Genomic DNA, 27,734 nt, shown 5'->3' with positions numbered 1-27,734 from the left:
CTCCCAGATCAGGGCTCGAACCCATGTCCCCCGCATTGGCAGGCAGACTCCCAACCACTGCGCCACCAGGGAAGCCCCATAAATGTATTCTTGATGCATTTGTGAAGAGAGATGAACTCCATGTCCTCCTACTCCACCATCTTGACCTTCTTCTCTTGAATTACTCTTTATATCCTAATTGATAAACAACTGATTCATCTTCAAGGCTACAAAAATAACACTTTCTCATTTATCAATCATATATTTTGTGATTAGAAATATATTACATATACTTATTTAGGGAGATGGAACTTGTGGAGTTTTAAAAACACTTCCATGTGAACAAAAGAAACACCATACTGTAATACATCTAATATTTTCTAATTTGTCTAATCGTATAATATCAAATGTTTTGCTATCTCTTTATATGAAGTCAATGTTTTAATTTATAAATTTGCTTTGAGTTGCTATTTTCTATGTCATGTGTATGAAAAGTCATGCACTTCAGAATTGTGTACCAGAATTGTATAACAGGTTTGGCTTTGTTTTTCCAAAATACATATGCTTATTCCACATTCTAGAAATATTATACACATATTTCTTGTGGAGGTACTGGGTGCACATATTTATTTAGAAAGTATACTGGGTTACTTCAGTTTGTACAGCCATATATGAACTATAAGTGTGCCACAATATTCAAATAGCAGAAGTTGTGAACATTCCCAGCACATGGAGAACATATGTGTCAGATACTGTGATTGATGTTTTCCATATATAGCCCCATTTAATCAACACAACAATCCTTATTAGGCCCAATTTACAAATGAAAAACCTAAAGCTTGATAATTTGAGCAATTTGCTGGAGATTGGTGCTGGGGACTAATGCAAGTCCGTATGAATCTATTAATATTTGCAATGAATTCAGTACAAGGAATTGTAACAAAAATAAAGCAAGCAGAACTAAAAATAAGGGTTTGTAAACATTTTTAAAGTAAAGCTAAAAATAAGTTAATTTTGAAATAGGAAACTGAGAATTGGGTAAGGAGGATGGAGTCAAACTTATATAACGTTGTGTATATTGGCAGCATTTTGAAACTGATGAGATTTCTTTTTGGGAACCAACCAGGAGAGGGCTGAGCTGCATGAAAGAAGGATGTTAACATAAATCTCTTCCTGGTGTTCCTGTTTACATTACTGAGAATCGCTGAGGCAATACTACTATAAGGAAGAGACAAGAGCTAAACTTTGGAACTTAAAGAATGAGCAAAACCGACTGCATGTATGTTCAAAACACCACTACCATGCTACTTCTTGTTTTAATTGGCTTGTTTAATAGATTACTGTGTAAAGTATCATAATTTCCAAAAACCTAATTCCAGAATCTAATTGTTTAGTAAGATTTGGTTAGGCTGAATAAGTGAGTCAGAATAGTCTATCTATAACTTTACCACTAAGTGTACTCCAGTGATTTACATTAAAAAAAACAAAGTTAGCTTTTCCTCTTGCTTCTCACAAGGGAATGATACAGATTATAAATAATGATATTCACTTCCATAAATGACAAACTGGTATTTATTAGTTGAATAATAAGCACATTATGCTGAGTCACTGAAATTTGATACTCATAAACTAAAGCAAGCCTAAGATTAAGGTTAATTTAAGTCTATACTTTGATACATCACTAAGGTGTGGGAAGGCTGCTCAATGCTTGACAACATTGCAAAGCTTTGCTAGTTATTTATACATAAAGATACTTGAAAACTCCAATAACTGTAAGAATCTTGCTTTGTTAACATCTCTGCCACTGGTGTTTTGTGCTGGTTGTTATTTTTTTTTATTTTTAACATGTAAATATTATTGACTTTTGCCTTATTAGTATAACTTTAGATTGCTGAAGTCTTTATGGTAAAAATTATTGTATTGTAATTCATGTTTGTATCAGTAATGTTTTGTCTTTAAAATTATCTAATATGTGGCTATTAAGGCATGTGTATATTATAGCTTAAATACAGGTAATTCACACTACTCATTTCTAACCTAAGTCTATTAAATTTTTTATTGTTCCAGTTAAAATATATCAGTCCTTTTTTTTTTAAACTTTGGGTTTATTTATTTATTTATTTATTTATTTATTTATTTATTTATGGCTGTGTTGGGTCTTCGTTTCTGTGCAAGGACTTTCTCTAGTTGTGGCAAGTGGGGGCCACTCTTCATCGCGGTGCACTGGCCTCTCATTATCGTGGCCTCTCTTGTTGCGGAGCACAGGCTCCAGACGCACAGGCTCAGTAATTGTGGCTCACGGGCCTAGTTGCTCCATGGCATGTGGGATCTTCCCAGACCAGGACTCGAACCCGTGTCCCCTGCATTGGCAGGCAGATTCTCAACCACTGCACCACCAGGGAAACCCTATCAGTCCATTTTTTAAATAGAATTTATTTTTTACAGCAGTTTTAGGTTTACAGCAAAATTGAGTTCACATATGTCACCTTCCCCCACACAATTCTAGACTTTCCTACTGTCAACATCCCACATGAGATAGGTACACTTTTTACGTTTGATGGGCCAACATTGATACATAATTATCACCAAACTTCATAGTTTACACTAGGGTTTACTTCTGGTGTTGTATGATATATGGGTTTTAACAAACATATGACAACATATGTCCACCATTATAGTTTTATGCACGATGGTTTAAATGCCCTAAAAATTCCCTGAGCTCTACCTATTTATCCCTTCTCCCCCACAAACTCCTGGCAATCACTGATATTTTTACTGTTTCCATAGTTTTGTCTTTTCCAGCTATGACCGGAGTCATACAGTATGCAACCTTTTCAGATTGGCTTCTTATACTTAGTAAAATGCTTTTAAGGTCTCTCCATGTCTTTTCATGTCTTGATAGATACATTTTAGCACTGAATAATATTTCTTTATGAATACACAGCAGTATATTTATCAATTGGCATACTGAATGATATCCTGGTTTCTTCCAAGTTTTGGTAATTATGAATAAAAGGGCTATACACATATTTGTGCAGATTTTTATATGGAGGTAAATTTTCAACTTATTTGGGTAAATACCAAAGAGCGTGATTGGTGGATCATATTATAAAAGCATGTTTAGTTTTGTAAGAAATAGCCAAACTGACTTCCAAAGAACCATTTTATGACCCCTCCAGCAATTAATGTTAATTTCTGTTATATCCTCACCAGAATTTGTTGTTGTCAATATTTTAGACTTTAGTATATGTATTTTGATCCATTTCATATTTTTTCTGAAGGTCTATTTTTAGATTTACATTTTTGCCTGTGGATGTCAAACAGCATTTATTGAAAAAACTATCCTTTCTTCATTGCATTGTCTTTTCTCCTTTGTCAAAGATCAGTTGAATATATTTTTGTGGATCTATTTCTGGGCTCTCTATTCTGGGCCATTGATTTATTTGTCTATTCTTGTTGATGTGATGGATTACATTAATTGATTTTCAGAAATTGAACCTGCTTGAACACCTGAAATAAATCCCACATAATTACAGTGTATAATTCTTTCTATGTATTGCAGGTTTAATTTTCTGCTATATTGTTGAGGAGTTTTGCATCTGTGTTTATGAAAGGTATTGGTCTTTAGCTTTCTTTTCATATACTGTCTTTGGTTTTGGTTTTAGGGTAATGCTGATCTCAAAGAATGGGTTAGTAAGTATTCCTTCTGCTTTTATCTTCTGGATGAGATTGTTGGAAATTAGTATAATTACTTATTTAAGTGTTTGGTTAGAGTTCACCTATGAACTCATCCAAGCCTGGTGCTTTCTTTTTTATAATGTTATCAATTATTAGTACAATTTCTTTAATATATATAGTCCTGTTTAGATTGTCTATTTCTTCTTCTGTAAGTTTTAGTATATTGTGTCTTTCAAGAAATTGTTCCATCTCAAACTTGTGAGCATAGTGTTGTTCATAATATTCCTTTACTATTTTTTGTCCGTGTGATCTGTATTGATAGGCCCCTTTCATTTCTTATATTAGTAGTTATGTCTTCTCTTGTCTTGGGTACCCAGGATAGAGGCTTACGATTTTATTGCTCTTTTTACAGAGTCATCTTATTTTCTATGATTTTTTAATTGATTTCTTGTTTTTAATTTCACTGATTTCTCCTCTAATTATTATTATTTTATCCTACATCCTTTAGATTGAATTTGATTTTCTTTTAGTCATAGTTTTTGTAGTCTGAGAGGAGGGAGAGTAGATTTTCTTGTGATCTCCCTGCCTCAGCTAACTATTTTGTTCAAATAAATTTGAGAAATACTAAGGTAGATGGTCACCTTCCAGTTGTCCAAAAGAAAAATTTTAAAGTCTGACAGTTTTATTAAAATTAAATAAAGAGATAATTAAGTTGGCTAGTTGAGAATGTCCATTAAATATAATTAGAGTTAATCAAATTAATACATTAATTTGTTAAACATATGAACTTAGTGGAGAAGAACAAGGGTAACCGAACATGATCCAATCTTTTGCTCTTAAATAAAGATCCATTTACACTTAAGAAACAATATAGTGAGAAAGTCAAGAATTAATCAAATAATCCTGAAAATACACGTAAAATTATTGTGTTTAATTTGTTCCCTGGTTTACCCCTATTGCCTAGCACAGTATGTGGTACATAGAAAATACTCAATAAATGTTGAATGAACTAGTTAGCAAATAAAACTGCAATATGGGTTATGAAATCAGGTCATCGGATTCTGTGAGAGTACATAACAGGAATAAATTATGTTCAAAACTAACATGGGTAGTTCAAGAAGATTTTCTGTATGAAATGGTGCTTGAACTGAAGTCTAAGAAATGAAGCAGGGTAAGAGTTGAGAGACATTCCAGTTGGAGAAATCTATTCTACATGTGCAACAACCCTGTGGATGGAGAGAACATGACCATAAGAATTGTAACATGGCCAGTGCACCCCAAGAACACAGAACAGGGACTGGGTGAACATGAAAATGATGAAATGGAAGGTAGGAAACAATCTATTTTGGATTTTCTAGACATCGTTAGATATTTTGTTATGTTTGTACTTGTCACTTAGACATACACTCTATTTATTTTCAAAGAATAGAAGCAAGTGACTGCAATTTTCATAGTACATAACCTATTTTCAAATCAAAATTGCTTGGTAATATAATATGTAAAATTTACTATAATACATCGTTCCTATCATGACAGAAATAGAACATAGGGAATATATCTGCCCCACCAATGAAATTGGAGACAAAGGTGAAAATAAGCCATGAAGTGATTATAAGGAAATGAAAAAGCTGTTCATGATTCATTGTGGAAGTGACTTACAAGCTCTTATTTCAGCTGGTTGCAGTATGTTATATTGAGCTGGCAGGAAACATCAAATTGTCAAATCAGAATCTCAGAAATTATACATCTTTTTAGAGTATCAAGCTTTACTCATAAGTACAAATATACATATAATGAAATGTATAGGCAAAGCACAAGGTATTGAGATATGTGATGTAGTTTCCTAGGACCTTTTTTTTTTTTTTTTTCTCATATTGGACACATGCTTTCTGCCCCCAAGTAACAGATGCATTCTCTGTGTGAGGCTGACATGTCATTTCATACAGCGAGGATCATTTAACTTTTGAAACACCTCCATGTTATAGCCCAGATGGTCAACTAGCTTATGTGACATTTTTCAGGTCCACACACAGCAGGAGGATCACAGACACCCTGTATTTGGCGTGCCTGAGTTAGGAGTAGGAGTCCTTAGGTATCCATCCAGCTGCACTATCCTAACATCAATTCCCACAAGTTTCAAAATTGTTTTCCATTTTCCTTACTGAGAATCAAACTCTTCCTGAACCAATCTAGTGCCTGGAATCATAATAACATGAACTGCTCTATTTAGCTCTGTTTCCATCAAGTTGTGGTCTGTTGAAATGCTCCTAACAAAAGACAACACCCAAGTTTTGTCTTTTCCTAGAAGCTACTGTTGATACTACTCTCCTGCCTCCCCCCACCCTGTTCCGGTTCAACAGATTAGATTCCCTAAGAAGTCATTGCAGCAAACCAGGTCAAGCTTATGCTCCCCATGACATTTTGGGCATTGCTTTGGGGTGTCAATCTCTTGTCTTAGGGTCCAGATTTATGACCACAATCATTTTTCTGGCCCTTAGACTTCCTTTATGATTTCTCCCCTTTTAGCCTGTCCTGACTAGGAATTCCCAGCTTAGTGCAGTCTTAGTCAACTATCTTTCTTTTTCCAAAATTGAAAGTACTTTTATATAAGGGCCAATTTAACCAAATAAAAGATTGTAGAATTACTGAATAGGTATTTAAGTTAGAATGATAAAAATGATATTTGATTCACTCTTTACATTGCCTACTCAGAAGTGGGAGAAAGTAACTTTATCTCAAAGAATACTGAAAAATTTATATGCAAGACAGTGTTCTATGTTCTGTGAATAATAGAAAAAAATGAAAATACATGATTTCTATTTTGATACTCTGAAAATAACAATTGTAACACTCCTTGAGTTCCATATTTGCATTCATTCTTTAGAAAGAGAAATTAATAGATTGTGCTTATATTTTCAGGTGATTTCTGATATAGTAAGATTATAAAATGATTTGTTAAACAATATCTGTTTCAAATACTCTTTTTCAAAGCCAAAAAATGTGTTACTAGAACATGGGTACTTCTACTACAATCTTCCTAAGATTGAATTTAAGATCACTATAAAATAACTAAAACTAGATAAAATCTGGTCATATATAATATATTAAAAATTAATCTATTTGTGTTTACTTTCTTAAAAATAGGAACTTTCATATTTTTCAGAGAGCATTTGTCCTTTTGAGTTTGTCTGAATAAATTCAGACACACTTAATGATTCAATCTATCTAAGCAAGGAAGCTCCTGTATCCAGGGAAACCAGTCTGGGTGGCCAGGACCTAAAGTTAAGACAGGAGGGGCCCTGCTATCTGGGATGTATGGAAGCAATCTGCTAGCCTTCTCTTTTAGTCAAGGCTTCTTTGTGTCTGTGATGCCTCCTGACCAATCTGGAAACACACCTATGTCCTTAGTCATGTTTGTTATCTACCACCTTACTGTCTGTAGCCACAATCCACCCATGGAGATAACAGTCACAATCAAAAGCAAACTTTTTCAGATCTGTACTGGTGTCCATGGTTTCACATGCCAGCAAGGAAACTACAGAAGGAACAGCAGTTATCTCTTGAATCACAGTGAGAAACTTCTGTGATCTTCACTTAGCAGCTGCTTTCTCAGAGTCACTGAGCCAAAAAGACTGGCCTGTGTTTAATATAGTGTGAGAATTTAAGTTCCAGAATCAGAATGAATGGTTTGAAATCTTGACTTTACCATATGTCACCTGTGAAGATCTTAGTGAATTACTTAACCATGTTGAGGCTCTGTAAACTTATCCAATAAATAAGGGTAAATATAGAGGCTAATTTAGAAATGTTGGGTGGATTAAATAAGAAAATGTATCTAACGGGTTTATTATGGTGTGGGAATAAAATAATAACTACTTAGTAATGATACCTGCTAGTATTTTGTGATGTGTTCAACCCTTCTCTTCTTTGACTTTTGAGTATACAAAAATGTACCTGTATGTAGCTAAATATATTAGAGAATATGTTTTATGACAAAGGCTAAATTATATTTTCATGATATTATGCAAATCTTAGGTGTGAGATTTGCACTCTCTGCTGTGTCTACAGAAACAAAAGAGCAAGATAACGGAGTCTTGAACAAATTTCAAATCCGTTCACATGGTCCTAGGATGAGGCTGTGGGCTTGACTCTCTCACTTAGCCCTGGCAGTAGAGAGAGAGATAAATGCTCTGTCCTTTCTGCTTAGTTCTTACCTAGCCTTGATTGCCCAGCTCATGACGTGGGTAAGAGTCTTTACCAGTCTTGATTGAGAGAAGAATGAACAGAGAGCATATGACTCCATCTTGGAAAGGAAATGTCCTGATTCCTATTAATCCATGAAGCAAGAAGAACAAGAAGAATGAGGGAGAGGAATGTAGTGTGTTTTAAATGATACTTGATGTCTAATAAAGTGAACCCTCTATACCTCTAATAAGTCATGACCCAGTGGATGTCAGTCTCTGAAACATCCACTCCTTTATAAAGGTGATGATAGAAAGCTCCCTTCCCAATGTTCTCTGCATAGGGAATGAATATTTCCTTTCTTAGATAAACCAAGACAGCTTCTTAAATGAATAGGCATAAGCCTCTTCTTTCCTCTAATCACATATTAGATAGATGGATAAGCAGATTATTGTAATTATCATCATCTCATCATTAGAGTTGTTACATTTTAATTACTTACCTGATTAACTGCAATTCTTACTTTGATCATTCATTCCAGGACAATTCTGAAAAAAAAAAACAAACAAACAGAATTTCATCTATCACTGCAAAAGAATGACAAAAATTAAACTCATTGGTGACCAGAGTTCCTTCCTCCATTTTCTATGAAACATTCCATGATTGCCATCAACATGGACTTTGCAGACACAATGTGATCCTGTCAACCACCTGTCACTCTGCTTGTGCCCTCAGTCAGGGCAAGTCTACCAAGCTTTACTCTTACAAACCATTCATTTTCCTGTTCATTATTGCCACTATAAAGTTGTTGACCTAAAACAAATAGACTGCCTGTTATTTCTCTAGCAAAAATGGTTTTATTCAGGATCAGTAGAGAATTGCAATTCAGGGTCTGCAACCATGATGAGCCATGTGAAACTTCCCAGCAGAGCAAGGGAAGGAAAACTCTCTTATAGTGGAGGAAAGGAAGTTGGGGGAGGGGGGGGCTACTGTATAAAAAGAGTCTATAGCTTTTCATTGGCTGGGTTGTTGCCAGGAAAAAGAGGAGTCCTTCTTCTTCCTGTTGGGTTATGTTATCTTTGCAGGGCATAAGAGTTCCCCCTTCTGGTCTCCTGAACCTATTTAATTGAGGTTTCTGTTTATTAATTTTTTATAAACACACATTTGAAATATAAACAAGGTTTTATTATCTAGAAAAAGGAAATTCTGCTAGAAATTGAAAAATGGCATAAATTGTAAAGTAAACGCTTATTTTATATTGAGCCCTCTGATTAAAAATATGTCAATTAAAAAAAAATGTCAATTAAAATATCACTTAACATCTAATCACATCAACTGTGAGATTAAAATAAAGGTTTTAATGTAAGTCCATCTTTGAATTACTGAAATGCAATACATCATATATAGTATATAATATGCATGGTTATATCTGGCTGTGCATATCATTATTACTATCTGAATATAAATTAATGATATTAGTCCCCATCTACTTAAGTAATATAAATGCTAATTGAGCATACATTCTTCACCAGCTACTGTGCTACATTTTTCAGAATGAATAGCAACTTGCCCACATAAATTATCTTTGTAGGAATCACTCTCCCTATTTGGGGAGACATTTCAATAAAACAACAGTCTGAAGAAAATCAAGAACGTTTGGTTGGTGACATTACAATAGTTCATGCAGTGCAGGAGCTTTGGAAACAAGCAAGAAAATAAAAGAGGTAAAGCAGGTGATGAGATAAAGCACCATTTCTTCCAACAGTGAGGTTTCCTGAATTTCAGTAGTTGGTTATACAATGCACTGACCTTAAAAGCAGCAACTATTCTGCTACTATGTTGGTTACAGACATTTTCTGTGCCCTGTTTTGTTCTGCCGTTTTCGTGAAAGGAGGTGAAATATTTATTTTATTACTAGAAAGTAGAATGGTCTGTTAATCCCTGAAATTTGTCTTGTTTGGTAAAATTAAAAACTTATACTTTTATTTAAAATATTAACTAAACCAAATTTTACTGTTTTATGTGTTCATTAAAAAAATAAGTTACTGATTGAAACATACATTTATAAATTATAAAGCAGTAAGTAAAGTTTGTTTTAATTTAAAAATATATTATATGTTTAATAGTATGGGTTCTACTATTTAAATAATGCTCATGGTGAAATGAAGAATCAAGAAATCAACTAATGCATGTAGTGAAGGGTGTGGTTAATGGATTTTACAAAATTCTCGGTCTTGAACTCATTTAAGAATGCAATTTCAACATTTTTATATCCAGGGCCAGAGACTTGTGAAGCCCTTAATTAATTTGCTTTTTCAACAGCTTTTTTTTTTAGCTCTATGGTGATCTAGATGGTTACTTTTCTTCTAAAAACTTGAGGAATCCATAGAACCTCTGGTAACTTTCTATGAGGAAAAGGATAAAGCTAACTAAAAAAAAAAAAAAAAAAAAAAAAAATCCTGATTTTTATTCCCAAAACATAGTTTGATATTTGAATTATTTATTGTCAGCATGGTTTTCCACTCCATTTTGACCATGTACAATATATAAACATTTCTGCCTTTGATAAGCTGACTTACCAAACTAAAATTCTATCTAGCATCATATTTGTTCTGAAAACATCTTTTGTGTATACATTTATATTTTATGGTAAACTCAGTATAAAACTTTTTAATTAAACAATTTGAACACATGCATGTGTATATATCAAACAATTTTCAGATTTTTGCATTTGACAGTGAAAACTGAATGTTGTTTTTGGAGAGCTCCATGACAAATGAGCTCTTAATTGTGCTATGTTCCATGAATTCTGGACTCCATTTAGATGGTACACAGCTCTCTTTAAGTAAACTCAAATGAAAAACAGAAATAATTAAGCAATTAATAGCCTGGTTATAAAAAGATTGTCTGATTTAACATTAATTGTAGTTAACATTATTAATAGTTTATTTATAAAATTGAATACTTAAAATGGCTATAAATTAGCTGTCCATTTCCCTCTTTTTAAATATAAGGGAACTGAACCATATAGGTAGAGAGTATTAGAGACTATATGTTAAACCTATGTATTTTAGATCTAAAGACTACATTCTTCACTATGACAATGTGTTGATTTAAAATGCTTAGAAAGCATATGCATAATAATTCACCTCTCTGTATTATTTCCCCATGACCACTCTATAGGTACCCTTCAAACAGCTTATACATATAACAGTGTTTATTTAACTATACTTAAAGTGCATTCAATTAAATTACAGACAACACTGAGAAAATACTTTTGGCTCACAATTTAAAATTATACTCAAAAGAAAGCTATGTTACATGTTTTTCTCCCTCAAATATGATATCTTAATTTTCCTTTATCAGAATAATTTTCTTCTTATAACCAGTGTGCTTGGAGATGGCTATCTGGTTTGTAGCTAACGTATCTTTTTCATAGATAATTATTGTGTGGTAGGATAACTTTCAGGATTTATTTTTTAAGGCAAGAGTAATTAAGTAAGTCACAAATCTTATAACTTAAAATACCATTTAAACATGATGTTATAACAATAAAAGATATTTTAAAAAGTGAAAACAAAAAAATTATTTTGTTTATAATTCTATTAGCATACGATAATGACATTTTTTAATTTTCCATTTTGTTTTCTAAATTTTATTCATTATAAAAATGTTATTCTTTTATGTCACTGCAAAACTGTCTTTCATATTGCTTACACATAAATATTCAGTCATGTCACTATATGTAGGTAGGAATTTTCAGCAGTTACTACACGCCTAGGATTTCTAGGCATCTTCATGTACTCAGCTATCCTGGCTTCCTGTTTTGCGGTATGTTCTAATAGTAATGTTGATGGCTCAGAGGTGAAACTGATTTAATCCAAAATGTCAATATTACTATTTAAGATTAGCCTTTTATACAGAATTGGTATGTTTAATGCTACCCACCAATAATAGTTTGTTTCTTTGTACTGTCAGGACCCAATATAGTATGATTTGTTTGAGAAAAGAGATTATTATCTTATTTGCATTTATTTCAACTGCTCCATGCTTCAAAATCTAGTCATTTTTCACACTTACTCAAAAAAAAAATTTTTTTTTAATCCTAAACACTTCATATATCTATACAAACAAAGAGGAAAAGAAAATAAATCACTAGTAAGCAAGCACAAAATAATCTATCACATACTAGAACTTCCAAGGACTATTCTCTGAAATATAATATTAAGAAATCTAGGGCCCGGCGCTGTTGCGGCGCGGGGACCACTCGTTACTGCTACCGCCGTCTCTGCCACCTCATGGCGGCCATCGGGGTTCACCTAGGCTGCACATCAGCCTGTGTGGCCGTCTATAAGGACGGCCAGGCTGATGTAGTTGCCAATGGTGCAGGTGACAGAGTTACTCCAGCTGTTTTTGCTTACTCAGAAAATGAAGAGGTTGTTGGATTGGCAGCAAAACAAAGTAGAATAAGGAATATTTCAAATACAGTAATGAAAGTAAAGCAGATCCTTGGCAGAAGCCAGAAACGCGGTCCTTGGACCTGGCTTCTCAGCAATTAGCCCTGAGAGGGAAGAATCGGCTGGCTCCTGGAGATAGACCGGAGCACACAGAGCCTCCCCACACCTTCAGATCAGCACCTTGCTGCCCAGGAGCCTCCTCCAGCTAGCCTTCCTTCGCAGTCCGCTATGACCACTTCCAATAGCAGTGTGGGCATCCGGTGGTCCAGACAGGAGACACCGACGCTTCTCTCCATACTAGGTGAGGCATAGTATATTCAGCACCTCCAGACCGTACATCACAATGCAGACGTCTAACAGGCTGTGTCTAAGCGGACGCAGCAGGAAGGCTTCTACCGCACGGAGAGTCAGTGCCGCTCCAAGTTCAAAGTCCTGAAGGCATTATATTTAAAGGCCTATGTGGCCCACGCCACAAGTATGGGTGATCCACCACACTGGCCCTTTTATAGATATGTTGGATCACCTTCTCCGAAATCAGAGAGTGACTGATGCAGACAACTTAATGGAGGAGGCTGCTTGGACCCAGCACTGTAATCAGAACTTGGCAGCCCCTGACATGCCAGGGGAAGAAGGAACCAGCATTCTGGGAGCAAAAAGGACTCAGGCAGCAGATCATCAGCCTACCTTGAAAACAGTTAAGGAATCAGAGGAGGATTGTCAACTGAGGATCAGTGACCAGATGAGAGAAACCAGTGACCTTGAGGACTCCTGGGATGAATCCTCGGGTGCAGGGAGCTCTCAAGGAACTCCCAGCTACAGCAGCTCCCACCACCTTTTCAGAGGTGCAGCTGCTCCTTGTCAGAGCAGCCCCATGACCAGACTGGGAGTGTCTGGTGAGCCCAGCCCCTGCACCAGCTCCGGCCGAAACACTCCCGGGGTGGCCTCGGCACAGCGGCCTCCAGTCTCCTCCTCCAGAGCTCCTTTTGTTTCTGGTGGGGATGGGCCTTTGACCAGTGAGCCCCCTCCCAGGTGGGCGAGGTGAAGAAGGTGGTCAGTGGCCAGGACTATTGCAGCCCAGTTGGCAGAAAACAGGAGATTGGCACGAGAACTTTCAAAGTGGGAGGAAGAAAAATTGGACCGGCTGATTGCCATTGGCGAGGAGGCCAGCGCTCAGCAGGACCCTGCCAACGAGCTGCGCAGGGATGCTGTGGTCGCGGTCAGACGCTCGGCCACAGCGGTAGAAGAGGCAACCGGTGCTTTTCAGCTTGATAAGTTGCTTCAGAGGTTAATTTCAAACACCAAAAGTTATCTGATCACACAAGGGTGTATTTCCTTCTCTGGCAGAGGCCCGGGTCCAACAGCTGCCTTCTGGTACCCAGGCTCCTTTTCCGTGTCTTCAGAAAAAAAAAGAGTGGATGGACCATTAAGGTGCAGACGGGTAAGAATATACTTGCTTCTCCCAAGCGTCTTCACTAGTTGAAAGACCTTTCAGAAACATGAGTGGTGGCCTGGTAGACAATGGAAGTAGCCAAGTCCAGAGAGCTAGTTAGCCCTGGCTTCATCACTGATGTGCGACAATTTAGTTTACCTCTCAACACCAGTTTCCTCGGCTGTTAAAAGGGGGCAACCTGCCTACCTCACAGGGTTGTTGTGAGGATCAGATGGCTTAAATAGATGTGAAAGGATTTAAAAGTTTACAAGCACTATACACATGGAAGTTATTAAAGCACATGACCTTGGCCGAGGTCATGCTAGGGTGAGGCACAAGATATGGGGTAAGCTGACAAGATATAGAATTAAGGTTGTATACCAAGACCTCATTGCTTGAATCTACTAGTTTAACTTGACTGCTTCCTGGAGTTTACAATCTTCATTTCTTTAAATCTCTCTTTAGCTCATTAGGCTAATATAGACACAACACGTATTAGTACATTTATCTCTTATATCTTCACTGCTGTGTCTGTGACATGCCCACTAGCAAACACTCAATAGTCAAACCATCTTTCCCTCCATTTTACTAGTCCTTAGTCTCTTATCACTATGGATATAATTCAGAACTGACAGGGAACCACAGTCGTGTGTTTTGGTTCATGTCAATCTTTGATATGATAAGAAATTGGCTGTCTTATAAAATATTACATGTAAGTAAATTCTTTGCATTCCGTATTTTTTAGGTTCCTTGATTATGCATAATTATATATCTTTAGCTTTGGTTTGCCATTTGGACATCGTTGAAACAATTTGGATTATATCAGTTTTCCAAAGGCTTTTAGCTAATTTTGTTCTTCTCTGTTAGCCTTTTTTCTGTCTAGTATGTTACAGAAGGAAAGCCCTAGAAAACTTTTCTTCTAGGGAATTTTCCAAAGTCACTTTTTCTCACAAGATATAGACAGAAGTTCACCTCGTTAATGGCATATGATGGAATAGAACAGCTTTGGGAACAGTTGGGTGGTGTGGATAAGGATGGCCTGCAATAGGCAACTCTTTTTAAGCACCAACCCTCCACAAATCCATCCCCTTTTCCCTCCAAAACACATACACTTCCTAGAGGAGATATGATGGTGTTGAGCCATGCTTCCAATTTACTCTAGAAGGGAAGCCATTTACCAGCCTTCGTTAACCTAACTTAAAGCTCTTAGTGGTTATTTAGTACTTTCAGAAGGTACAAAAAGGAAACTTGGAATTTAAAAAGCTTTCCTCTAATCAAGAGTCTGAAAAAATGTGCAGGCATGTTGGGAGAGGTTTTATTTTATATTTTGCCAGCTTGATTGCTTACCTAAATGCTGGAAATACCAATGCTGGAGAAATGGTCCAAACCACAGTGGGAACATACTGGAAGCAGGAATAGATGGCAAGCTTCTCTGATGAATGGGCGATTATGTTGAAGCAGCATGAGGTAGAACACACTGGAATCTAGTCAGAACCCTCAGATTCTAATGCTGCCACAGTTCGTTACATTGAGCAAATCACTTGCCCTTTTTGTGCCTCGGTTTCTTTACCTCTAAAATGAGATGTTTGTACTAGATAACTTTTCTTGTACCTTCCAGTTCTAAAAAATTAGATGAATAGCATAACAAAAGGCAAAATGAAATTCTGATTGCAATATCTTCAGTCACAGCAGCGTATTAATGTATGTGAAATACTGGTAACAATTGTGTCTTAAGGAAGCATTCTACAGTATTAATATTTATGAATGTACTCATGAACTTCTATAAGCACCACACTCAGACACAGATTCCTTGCTTTAAAGGAGCATATGTTTAAGGCACGGAAATGGAGATATATATATATTTTTTTTCTCAGTTGTTTTAGGACCTTACGTGGAGGGGTCCATGTCAGTTACAACTGGATAACGCTACTGTAGATAGGTAGACTTTCCAGAAAACAGGAAAGGACTTGAACGAGTTAGCCTTGTACTATAGTTATCTATTAATGGTAGCAAAGTGCACAGGCAGGGATTTATTTGAGATAAGAGAAGTGCTAAAGAGCAGAAGTCAAGGTGAACTTTGGAGGTAGTAGTGTGCAGATCTAATGGGCAAGAGCAACTTTAAGGTTGGGAATAAAACTAAAGGGAAAAATCTTTAAAAAGTAAACAGAAAAAACAGGCCAAATCTTGTGAAGAGGAGGGAAGTCATAATAAGGGGAGGCTGTAGAGAAACAGGCCCAGAAATCCTGTCTGAGCTCTAGGTCCAGCCGTGACCCCCTGTCAGTCTGCAGGCAGGTCACTTCACCATTCTGTACCTCAGGTCCCTCACTTATCCAGTGGGAGGCTATCCCAGCTACCACGCAGGAGCTGTGTGAGGGCCCAGTGGACAGATGAATGTAAAGACAGATGTTTCCAGACATAGTGGGCTCTGTACTGGGACAGCGTGGGAAAGAAGCCCAGTAGCACGAGAGTGCTGGTGAGTGAGGGGCAGGGGCCTGCTGACTGCAAGGGACACTTCAGGAGGGAGGAAGAGGAGGAGGATGAAGGCCATGGTACTGTGGTAGGAGTGATGCTCTGCCTCCTGAAGCCCTCAAAGTAAATGGTGCTGTGTATGCCAACCTCCCACCACCCTCTGTCTCTCTGTTAAGTAACTTAATCCTGGTATGGACGAATAAAATTTTTATCTGTACATAAAAAAAAAAAGAAAAGAAAAGAAATCTAGTTAAAGAAAAATCTTCTATGAATGAAAATATTCTGCTTCAATAGAGATAATCTAACTGGGAAAGAAGTAAGAAGAATTCTTGGTTGATTCACACAGATAACTTCAAATTCAGATAAGCTAAAGCTATACTAATCTGAGAAGGCTTTGTGTCTATGAGTTAGTACCATTGAGATCAGGTGAAAAATGTAAAGAGAATACAGAGGTGAGTATTAGGTTATCTCAGGTCAGCTCCTGTAGAAATGTAGATAAATAAGAAAATACAATGAAAAATAAGTAAGACAGGATTAGAACTATCTCTGCCAAATATTAAATGTATTATATCTCCACAAAATAATTTGAAAAGTGAGGTACTAGCATAAGAAAAGATCAAATGATGAAACTGACTTGAAAAGACTATAATAGTTCATATCATATTCAAGAATTACATGAAATAAAGAATTATTGATCAATAAAGAAGAGCTATTGAGTAAATGAGTTTGTGTGTAAATATATCCATTATAATATAAATACACCCAAATTAAAACCAACTGTGTTACACAGGCCAATATTAGAAATGAATAAAAATTCAAAAAATAATAAAAACATTTTGAATAATTAATTTAAAATGTGAAGGACAAGAGATGATGTCAGCAAGATGGTGGAAAAGGAAACCACAAACCCTCCTTTCTACCATGAGGGCACTAATTCAACAATATGTAGACCAATTTCCTTTGTGACCAATCTAGATTCCAGTTAAAAGGTTCCTGCACCCCTGTTGAGTTTGAAACCACTTACACTGGCAGGAAAATCTGTGTACACTCTCACCATATTCCCTCCCTCTGGGACAGTGTGATATGATCAAGAGGATCAAGCTGCTTTCTGGGGAGGAAAAGAGAACATTGAGCAATGTTCAAGGCTGACTTTTGATAGAGGGGGCTGCCTGAAGGACTGGTTTCTCTGTCTCACATCTCAGAGCACTGATTGGCCCACCATACCCTAGATGCCTAGGGACCACTGAGAACAAAAGAGAGCTGGCCACATGCTGCTGCTGCAGAGCACCTGCACTACAGCAGAGGAAGGCTGAGACAGGTCAGAGGCTGCTCCCAGGAGGGAGAAAGAAAAGAGTGGAGCATGTGTCCAGTGTTTTGGCTTTTTGAGGAATGCCTGAGGAACCAGTTCCATGTAGCCTGACTTGGGGTGCTGAGGGGACCTGACATACTCTAATACCTGCAGGCCATTGAGACCAAAAGACGAGTTGAGCAACATGCTCATTAAATGAGAAACACAGTAATTAATATTTTATATAATTCAATCTTAGACTTCTTTCTGCTCTTAGTAAGACTAAAAAGAAACATAAAAGAACATAGTAGTTATCTTTGGATTAGGCACTTTAGATGCCTTTAAAGAATTCATTATTCTTTCAAGTAGTTTTCAAATGTTAGTAGACAAGCATATAATACATTCAAATAGGGAAAAAATTAAGATGAAATATAAGAAAAAATAATTTACAGTAGTTAAAATACTATACACTTAACATAATAATGGAAGTTGTAAAACATATTTGCAAATTCCTTGGCATAATGCCCATTAAGAGATCAGGTTTATGTCCCTTCTTATTGAATTTACTGACTTGTTTGTAACCAGTAGAAAGCAGCAGAACTTGTAATCTGTGACTTCCCAACATGCTCTTGGAATGCTTACTCTGGAGGAAGCAGCTATTATGTAAGAAGTCTGAACACCTTGAGATCCTCAGGCTGGGGAGGCCAAGGTTTGGCACGCAGATTCACAGCCCCAAAAGAGCTCTTAGCTGCCCCGGCCAAGTGGGGGAGCCATTTTGGATGTCTGCCGTCCTAGTCAACATCTGACTGCAATGATGTAAATGTCCTCAAGCTAGAATTGAGCCATTTGAGCCATTCATGAAACCTGGAGCAAAATAAAATGATTATTTGAATATGCTAAATTTGGGGGTAATTCGTCATACAGCAATAACGGGACAAAAATTTTCACTTAGGTGGTAATGTATTTGGTCAATATATGTACAACAATATTAAAAGGGCTACAACATCCAAAGGTAGTGGTGGATGATCCGATATTCATTACACTCAGATATTCAATCTTAATTTGTGTTAATTAATGATAACCATTCCACAATATGTTTTGTTTTGTTGTTGTGTGATTTTTTTTAAGGACTTACAACTTATTAGAATTGTCCCAAATATAATATGTATTTTAAAATTAGACCTTCTTGTAAATTCCAGTTTACCACATTACTTTTGTTACCATTTTTAGAGAACCAGTTTCTCCTATGGAAATCTTTATTAGTTATTGTAAGGATTAAATAAAGTTATGTATATGAAGCACGTAGCAGTGTGACTACTCTATAGAAGATATATTCAGTAAATAGTAATTATTAGTTATAATAATAATAAAATAATGCATATTCTCAGCACTGTGAATTATAAAGCTGAAAAACAATACTGATTCAGTTCATTATGTTTTAATAATATTTTCAAGTGATGCAGTAAGTGGCAACATTCTGGATAAGTAAATTAGCCATTTATTAATGCTTCTGTATAAAACGGAGTTTTTGTTGTTGCATTAAATAGTTGATGTATACTATTTTAAATTATTTTTCAAAACCATAAAATTTTGTTAAATTATGTCTAGTTTTTCTTGTCTTCTTTTCACATGGAGAGTTTTCAGTTTGAACACTGCCATCAGTGATTCTCTAATGGGGTAGAAGAGCTTCAGTTAATGAAATGAAAGCAAAGAAAAATTATGACAGATAACTACATGATAATCCTTTCAAATTTTAGTGTTTTTTAGCTATTTACTATTTACTTAAGAAATTTTATAAATAAACTTTTTTAAAAGTTTTTATTTTTACTCTTTTTATTTAAGCAGCTTTATAAATGAAGGTTTTCTTGTAATTTATTTTTCCTTTAACATAGATTAACTTTCCTGTAGACTGAAAAAATGCACAACCTGAAAGTTGAGAATTATATTTTATTTGGTGGACAATCTGAGACTTAAACCCAGTACACAGGACTGTCAGATAGCTCTGAGAGACTGCTCCAAAGAGGCAAGAGGAAGAGCCAGGATATATAGGAGTTTTTGCAACAAAGGCAACGTAGTCAGAACTTCAAAAGATTACTGTTAATTAAAGAAAACCAGATATCTCAAGTTAATGGATTTAACACTTTTCTTGGTGTGGGCTCAATTGAAATCATTCCTTTGATGTGTACCTTAACTATCTAGGCCCAGCATCCTGCTTTTCTCCATCTTGAATCCCCTCAGGGTGCATAGTTTCAGGCAGCTGCATTGGCTGAGGGCTTGGCAGCAGGCAGCCCATTTGTCTCCATCCTGAGTTCCCTCAGGGCTCACGGTCCAGGGTGGCTGTAGTGTTTTGATGGCTGCAACATCCTTTGTTTACTGATATGGCAGACAACATTTTTTCATTCATATCCCTTAGAGGAGCATGGACTCCTCATTCCTAAGACACTTGGATCTAGATTTAGTCAGCAAACCAAATTCACATTATGAGTTATATATGTATTGTAATAAATCTCTATCAGCTGTTTTTAAAATGAATTATATATTTTTCAAATATATGTAATTTTTAGATTTTTATTTTCAAATATCTAAATTTGTTCTTCTGTTTCTAAATTTAATGTGAGTAAAGTTTATTTTTGTGATGCCTATTTATGTTTATCCACTTCAGAGTAAAATAATTCTGTTATGAAAATCTATTTCTATCATTTCTTTGCTACATATCTATGGGTATTACATTAACCACTTTTTAACCAGTTTTCTCTGTTTAAAATGAGTGTAGTAATATTTATTTTGTAAGATTGTGGTGAGTATGAAAATAATTAAGCTCTTTAAAATACTTAAGAACTGATAAATCATGTGAGGCTTTGATTAGTATTATAAATAAATAAATAAATATAAAGTTATATTCCTATATCATATATACTAGTGGATCTTTGGGATTAAAGCCCCCTTTTTTTTTTTTTTTTTGGCCTCCCAGTGCAGCTTGCGGAATTTTAATTCCCAGAGATCGAATCTGGGCCCACAGCAGTGAAAGAGCACAATCCTAACCACTGGACTGCCAGGGAATTCCCTAAACCCTCATTTTAATCTTATATATGTATATCCATGTGTACTCAACTATACTCATATATGTATATTAGATTACACAGATACTATTTGTACTGTATATAAAATATTATGTATGTATAATATCTATTATAAATATCCCTAATACTCTAATATCTACCTATCGATCTATCTATCCAATTCATGACGCCCTAACCATTCTCATTTTATAATACAGTATTCACCAAAGTAACCTTAACATTTCCTTCTGCTTGATCAAGCTTTAGACGAGCTTATTCCTATCTCTAAGCCTCTGAACTCACTCCTAGCCTCCACCCTTACAGAATCCACAGGACCTAAACCCCAAGGCCTCTGACCTCCCTCTGCTTCTAGAATTTACTTTAGAAAATTGCAAATTATTTCTTTTCCCTTTGAGATATAAATATTTTTAAAAGTTTCTTGCACATTTTACAAGGCAGGGTTGTCTTTTTCAGGGACCTGGAAGCCATCCCTTTGAAATATAACCGTCAAGGAAGACAGCACTCTTTTCTCTCAATTTTTGTGGAAGTGTAGGAGCCCAACTACAGACAACTTTCCCCAAATTGTGAAACTACTTGAAGTCATGAAACTGTCATGAAGTTACTAGACAGTTTGCTTTTCCTTTGGGTAAAGCCAATCAGCAAACACAGATGGCCTATGATCCGCACACCCTAGCTCTTAAAAACACATTTTTTGTTTTGACAGTATTGTTACTGAGTCCAAGCTGATACTGCTCACCACAGGACAGATGAATAAATCTGGAGACAAGTTATTGGGGCAAGGAATAGTGACTTTATTTGGAAAGCCAGCAAACCAAGAGGATAGTGAACAAGTGTCCCAAAGAACCATCTTACCTGACTTAGAATTCAGCCTTCTTTTATACTAAAAATGAAGAGGGTATGGTTGATTGTTGCAAACTTCTTGGTATCAGAATCCTTTGTTCTTGCAGCTGTCCATGTAGGTCAGGTTATGATGTTCCTGTAATCCTCCAATAAGGCAAATGTTATTCTCTGTTCTGCAACTTTTTATCTCCATATGAATGAAAAGGTGTTATACCTTTAAAGGTCAGAGCCTTGAGAATGCGCTATCCTGTATATTTTAGACTATAGGCAACATTCTTAACTAATAGCAAAAGCAATGGAATACAAAGGTTAAAGTAAGAGAAACAAATCCAATATGGATTCAGGTTTGTTCTTCCCTATTACAGTATCTTTTTAATGAAATAAAGAGAAAAAGAAAAATTATATTCCTATGTCATATGTAGTAAGGGATCTTTGGGAATAAGTCTCATTTTAATCTTATCAGCCTTTTGTTTGAAAATTATAATTGAATCAGTGTAATTACTTCTGATCTGCATTTCACAAAGTTATGGCCAATTTTATCAAGAAGTTATAATAAAAATTATGATTAGTAAGCAGGACATCATGTAGAATATATTGCTAACCATGAAATTAATGGCCACTCCCAAACACCTTATCTAAAAAAACAACCTTCAACACAAAGGCTTGTCTCAATCAGAAAGTATCATGCTTGTTTATATATTAACCTTGCTGCTTGTTTACTATCTCCCTCATGGTAATGCAGATTCCCCGGAGGCAGGGCCATTGTCTTGTTTGTTTACCATGGTATCTCCAGGGTCAGGCCCAGGGGAAAAATTAAGTAAATATGAATTAATGCATAAATGATTCATGAAATAGAATCTGGAAATGATTAGCAATCAAGTATTTGGAAAGCTCTTTCTCATTTACTCTTTCTTTCTTAGATCCTATTTGATTCATTGCTTTCTTTCATTTTAAGTCAATCTCACTTTTTCTGTGTGCACATAGCCTGAAATAGTTTCTGCAAAATCCCTGAGTTTACATAATCTGAAATCAATCCATTTTCAAGGATAATTGACTGTCTCTCAGACCCAATCCCAAATTTCTAGAAGATAATCTGATTAATTTATTTTGGGTTAGCATTCATCCACTGTCAAAGTATATGGCTAAGCAAGAAAAATCATGTGTCACCTACCTGATTATTGGGGATCTATCCCTATTTAATTGGAGAGTGTCTCAACAGTATCTTTTATAATATATTTTAGGATAAAGATAGTCACTACTATATTAGAATTTATTGTGGTTGTCAAGAGATATTTGTTGATGACAAAATTAAAGTGGAAGTTTTAAAACATGGATTGCCCCTCCTTTTTTTTTCATGCCCAGCTCATGGAGAATGAGGTCTATGCTCTTGCCCCTTGAATCTGGACCTTGTAAGCAGTAGAATAAAGCATTGGTGACACCAGGCCAATTTATGAGTTCAGATCTTAAGGAACTGACATTTTCCTTGCCATGTTCTATGCTTAATTATTAATAGTGTATATATATATATATATATATATATATATATATATATATATATAACAGAAGCTACCTGCATTTAATTCTGATTTATACTCTGATTTCACCTTATTCAATTAAACAATTAATCACTTCCACTCTGTCTTGCTACAAATATTCATTTGAATTTAGTTTTTAGGTAAAGGAAAAATTAGGCTTTTTTCAACAGGGATCTCAAAAAATACAAATAACAGTGATTTTCTCAGTTATGTTTTGGGACATGCCCACTGGTAACAAAAGGTGCTTAGCTGTGATAGGGATTGAGTAGGATAATCAAATAGTCAGCTTAGAAACCCCATTAGGGGATTGTAGATAGGGAATTTTAGGGGGTTTGGGAGACCACACTAAGATTAATGATCACTCAAGAAATTAATGGGAAAATCCTGAAACAACATAGGCTTGCTTGACTCATAAAGCAGAACAAGTCGCTTAGCATCGAGGCCAGATTGGCTTGCTTAACAACAAAATCAAGCCAACTTGATTAACAACAAAATCATGCAACAGAAGCACGAGACATGGCCCAAAACGATAAAACAATGGTGGCATGAGACCTACATCCTGCTCAATGAGCTCAATAAGTTAATGACCCCCAAAACATGCTCTTTGACCCCTAGGACATATTCTTTGCACAATGCGCTAAAAACAATAAAACAATAGTGGAGAGTAAGACCTACAACCTGCCCAGTGGTGTCATCAAGTTAATGACCTCCAGGGCATGCTCTGTGCACATATAAAAGCAATCATTTATGGAAAGGTGGCATTTCAAAGTGAAAGACCCTCATTGCACTGAGACCTGAGATAATTTTTCCAAAGTGCCATGACAGTCCCAGCCTGACCATTTAGGGACAAAAAACCCAACCTGGAGGAGGAACAGATGATGAAAGCATGACATCTACTCAAGAAAGACAAAGAAGGTCTTCTCTCCCTTCCCTCTCTTCCTTTGATTATAAAAACGTAACCCACTAAGTATTTGGGGCAGTGCAATGCTTGCCTGCCTGCTTATAAGCCTCACAAGTATCCTATTTTAATAAATCACTTCTTATCTATCACTTTGCCTCTAGCTGAATTCTTTCTGTGCTGAGACATAAAGGACCCGGCTCCTAGGAGCCCCCCGAAATGACACCTAATGGTTTCAGCTGTGTCTCTTACATAATGATTATTCTTAATGATTATTGATAGAGCAGGGTGCTTTAAATTATATTTTTAGCAGAGTTCTAAAAACAGAACAATCATTTAATGAATATTTATGGATTGACAGATTGATTAATTTTACAGGTATCTTGTGCAGTAGAAGTGAAGGTCAGCAATGCTTCAATCATGTGGAGCAAAAATGGAAAAGAAATCCAGCCTTGTTTAATAAAGGTAACTAAGGAAAACTGAGGAATAATGTTAAGCATTGGTGGGTGGAGGTGGGAGGAGTCTGGTGTATTAAACTGCTGCCATTATAGGTGAACAGCAAGAGGGAAACTATATCAGCTCTACCAGCAGAGCACAACAGCTGAAAAACTTGTCCCTTATAAGTCAGTGATTAATAATTATGTTATAAATTTATTACTTCCTACCAAATTGCATGAATCTGAATATATAATTAATATTTACAGAAAATATAATAAAATTGAATGTTCTATACTATTCCATTTCAAATTTTTATCAGTGAAAGAGGGAGATTGTGTTGCTGTTTTGTAACAGAGTTTTCCACATTCACCTACCTGCACAAGTTGGGTCCATTTTTAAACGGACATTTGCAAAACAACAATTCTCCACTTTTCAAATATCTGTTTCCATGTCTCATAAATTGAATGGACCACAAGATTGTGGATACAGTCTTATTTACTTATTGTGATTGTCCTCTGTTTGTTGAGGTTGGTAAGAGTAAACACAACACTTAAGGACTAGCAGCCATAATCAGAAATCAGCCTAAGTTTATAATTTTCCCAGTTCAGACCTGGATGCTAATATAATGAGGGAAAGAGCATTTTTCATTAGGATAGATGCAATCTTCCCTATAGATAGAGAATTGTTCCCTTTTACTAAAAATTAGAAATAACCAAAACAAAATTGCAGAAGCTGCAAATATTCCAGGGAAGAACTATAGAAGGAAAACTCTGTACAAGAAAATAAAACACCATAGTAATGGATTCTGATAGAGTTTTTAAAAACTCTATTAAAAGACAAATATAAAATTTAATTTTTATTCCAATACATAAAAAGCAAAAAAGAAAGGATAAGATTTTATGCATAAATAAGACTCCATTACACATTTTAATAACTTTTTTGAAAGAACATGAATTGATATTATATATTTCCTAGTTTTCATAAGTCTGTTTAAATACAAGGTGGATTCTATGGACTTATGTCTAAAAAGACAATGTAAATTCATTATTTATGCAGGTGAAATAAATGATAAAACATTTACATTAAAAATAAAACTTCACAATAATATCTTCTGAATAAATTGGCTCTGTGTAATATTTTTAATCTTACTGTGTTAATATATATTTAAATCATATTTTGAGTCAGGTGATTCCTGAGATATAATAAGGTTTGTAATAACATTGCAAATTTAAATGTTTCTGTATCAGGGATATTACAAACTTTGAGCACATATTGACAATATAAAAGTGCTAGTGCTATGCCATACTAGTGCTATGGCTTTATGTAGAATTAAGTTTATTGAATAGGTCAATCTTATTTTGTGATATTCATTTGGATATATTCATTTATTTTCTATTCATTTGTTTTTATTTTTGTTTTTTATAATTTTTCTCCCCAAGAAATTGAGGTTTTATTTACAAATATTATAATAAGAATTCTGGAATTGTTTATTAGCTTTTAAATAATTTACAAAGATATGGACAATAAGATTTGGGCAATTTTGGATTTAATTGTGATTATTAAGAAAACCAGCAAAGTGAATCATATTTATTTTATAATTGGCCAATAGACAGAGCAAAAGATGGTCTGAATATGACATGCTGTGACTTTAACACTGCATTTGACGTAGTCATTCTTATAACCTGTTAGTATATATGGACTAATATAGTCTGAATGAAAGTGGATTTAAGTATTTTGAAAAAGGGAAACAACATAATGTTATTTTATAAAATAAAAGCCATCAAGGAAAAAGTCTTGAGCAAGATGCACAGAATTCTCTTTTTATCTAGATACTATTAAATGTGTATTACTAAATATTTGGAGGAAGTTATAGTAGGCAGGTTCTCATATCTTCCGGATAGCACAAACCTAAATGAGCTCTTAAGTAAAGAACTAAGTTAAAAATCATCTTTCCATGAAGGAATGATAAGTTAGAAAGACAGGAATTTGATTCTCACAAAGATACATTTAACATCTTACAATCTTAATTTTCAGTAAAGACCCAGAAATATTTCATCAAAATATCTTGTGTGTTATATTGCTCTAAGGTATAAATATATGTACCTCAAAAAAAAAAAAAAAAAAAACACCAAAGAAAACAAAATAATAAATATGATCAAATTTGTTTGGGCAATGATTCAAACCATATATATATATGAAGATTTGTAAGTAACATTGTGCTATAGAATATTTTTTTTTATTATGGTAAAAAACACACAATACAAAATTTACTGTCTTTACCATTTTTAAGTGTACTGTTCAGTAATGTTAAGGTATATTCATACTGTTGTGAAACAGATCTCCACTATTTTTTCATCTTGCAAACTGAAACTCTATACACATTAAACAACTTCTTTTTTCCCCCTCCCCCCACAGTCCCTGGTAACCACTATTCTACCTATTGTTTTTATGACTTTGATTACTTAGATACCCCTAAGTAATTAATAGTTTTTTATAAGTTCTGTTTTATAGAAACCTGTTAATGCAGTACATCCCATGTATATTTAATAATAGAACACTTTTCCCTGAAACACATCCAAAAATCACTTGTGGAACACAACCTTGTAGAACAGTATGTTGAGAAACACTCAGCTATTATTTTTAGAGCAAAACTATTAACATTTCTACTGCGTTCTGCTATGTTCCTTTTTAGGAGAACACTTTAAGAGTAAAATGTACAAACTAGAGAAATGTTAAGGGGAGCTGGAGAGAATTATGAAGTAACTGAAATCAGTGTGCCATGAGAAGGGTAATTGATATTTCATTTGAAAGGAGAAGATTTGGGGGCCAGATTATAAAGTTATATCAATTATTTAAAACTATAAAATTTTTAGTAAGAAACTTAGTCTATATATAAATCCAGAGAAAATAATTATAGTGAGTCAGCAAGGCAGATTTCAAATTAATAAAAAGTAGCAGCTTCTAAAATAATTTAGCTATCTTTTACCAGAAGTTTGAAGTAAAAGTTTATATGATTTAATATAAGAAATATTGTAGAAGAGATTCCTAATCAGATATAAAGTTAGATTAAATGCCTGTTAAGTTTCTCTGAAGTTATTATATAGGATTCTAGATCTTAAATTTAAAAAATAATACCAAGAATTTTGCCATTTAGATCAAAAAATGATATGTACTGGATGATTTTTCCTTAAAAATATTTAGCTAATTTTTATTCATTAGTTTTTAACAACTTTTTCAAATATGATACACCTTAAGGTAATCTGATTAAGTCACAATTTTTGCATCAAAAATTCTAAAAAAATTATGAATTCCTTTTAATCTTCAGATACTTAACTGAGAATTATAAATACCTACCACTGTGAAATATTTCAAGATCTGCTCCCAGTGGGTTTAGCCAATGCTCATGCTGCTGTCCCCAGGCTATATTTTTCTTTCCCTAAACATATTAGAGTCAGCGTAAT

The 27,734-nt window shown here is 35.0% G+C and overlaps 1 pseudogene across 1 annotated transcript in view; it reads left to right on the top strand.

Annotated features, from left to right (window-relative positions):
- LOC309615909 (myb/SANT-like DNA-binding domain-containing protein 7 pseudogene) overlaps nt 1-26,423 on the top strand; it is a 30,984-nt pseudogene extending 4,561 nt beyond the window's left edge. The window contains exon 2 of the transcript XR_014249812.1: nt 70-26,423. The product of XR_014249812.1 is annotated as a myb/SANT-like DNA-binding domain-containing protein 7 pseudogene (transcript). The remainder of the gene's footprint in view (nt 1-69) is intronic.
- The last annotated feature ends 1,311 nt before the right edge of the window (nt 26,424-27,734 follow it).

This window comes from Balaenoptera borealis, assembly GCF_965194805.1.
Source record: "Balaenoptera borealis genome assembly, chromosome: 18".
NCBI classification, from domain to species: domain Eukaryota; kingdom Metazoa; phylum Chordata; class Mammalia; order Artiodactyla; family Balaenopteridae; genus Balaenoptera; species Balaenoptera borealis.
The sequence above is the reverse complement of the archived record's forward strand: the minus strand, read 5'-3'. Positions and strand labels throughout refer to the sequence as shown.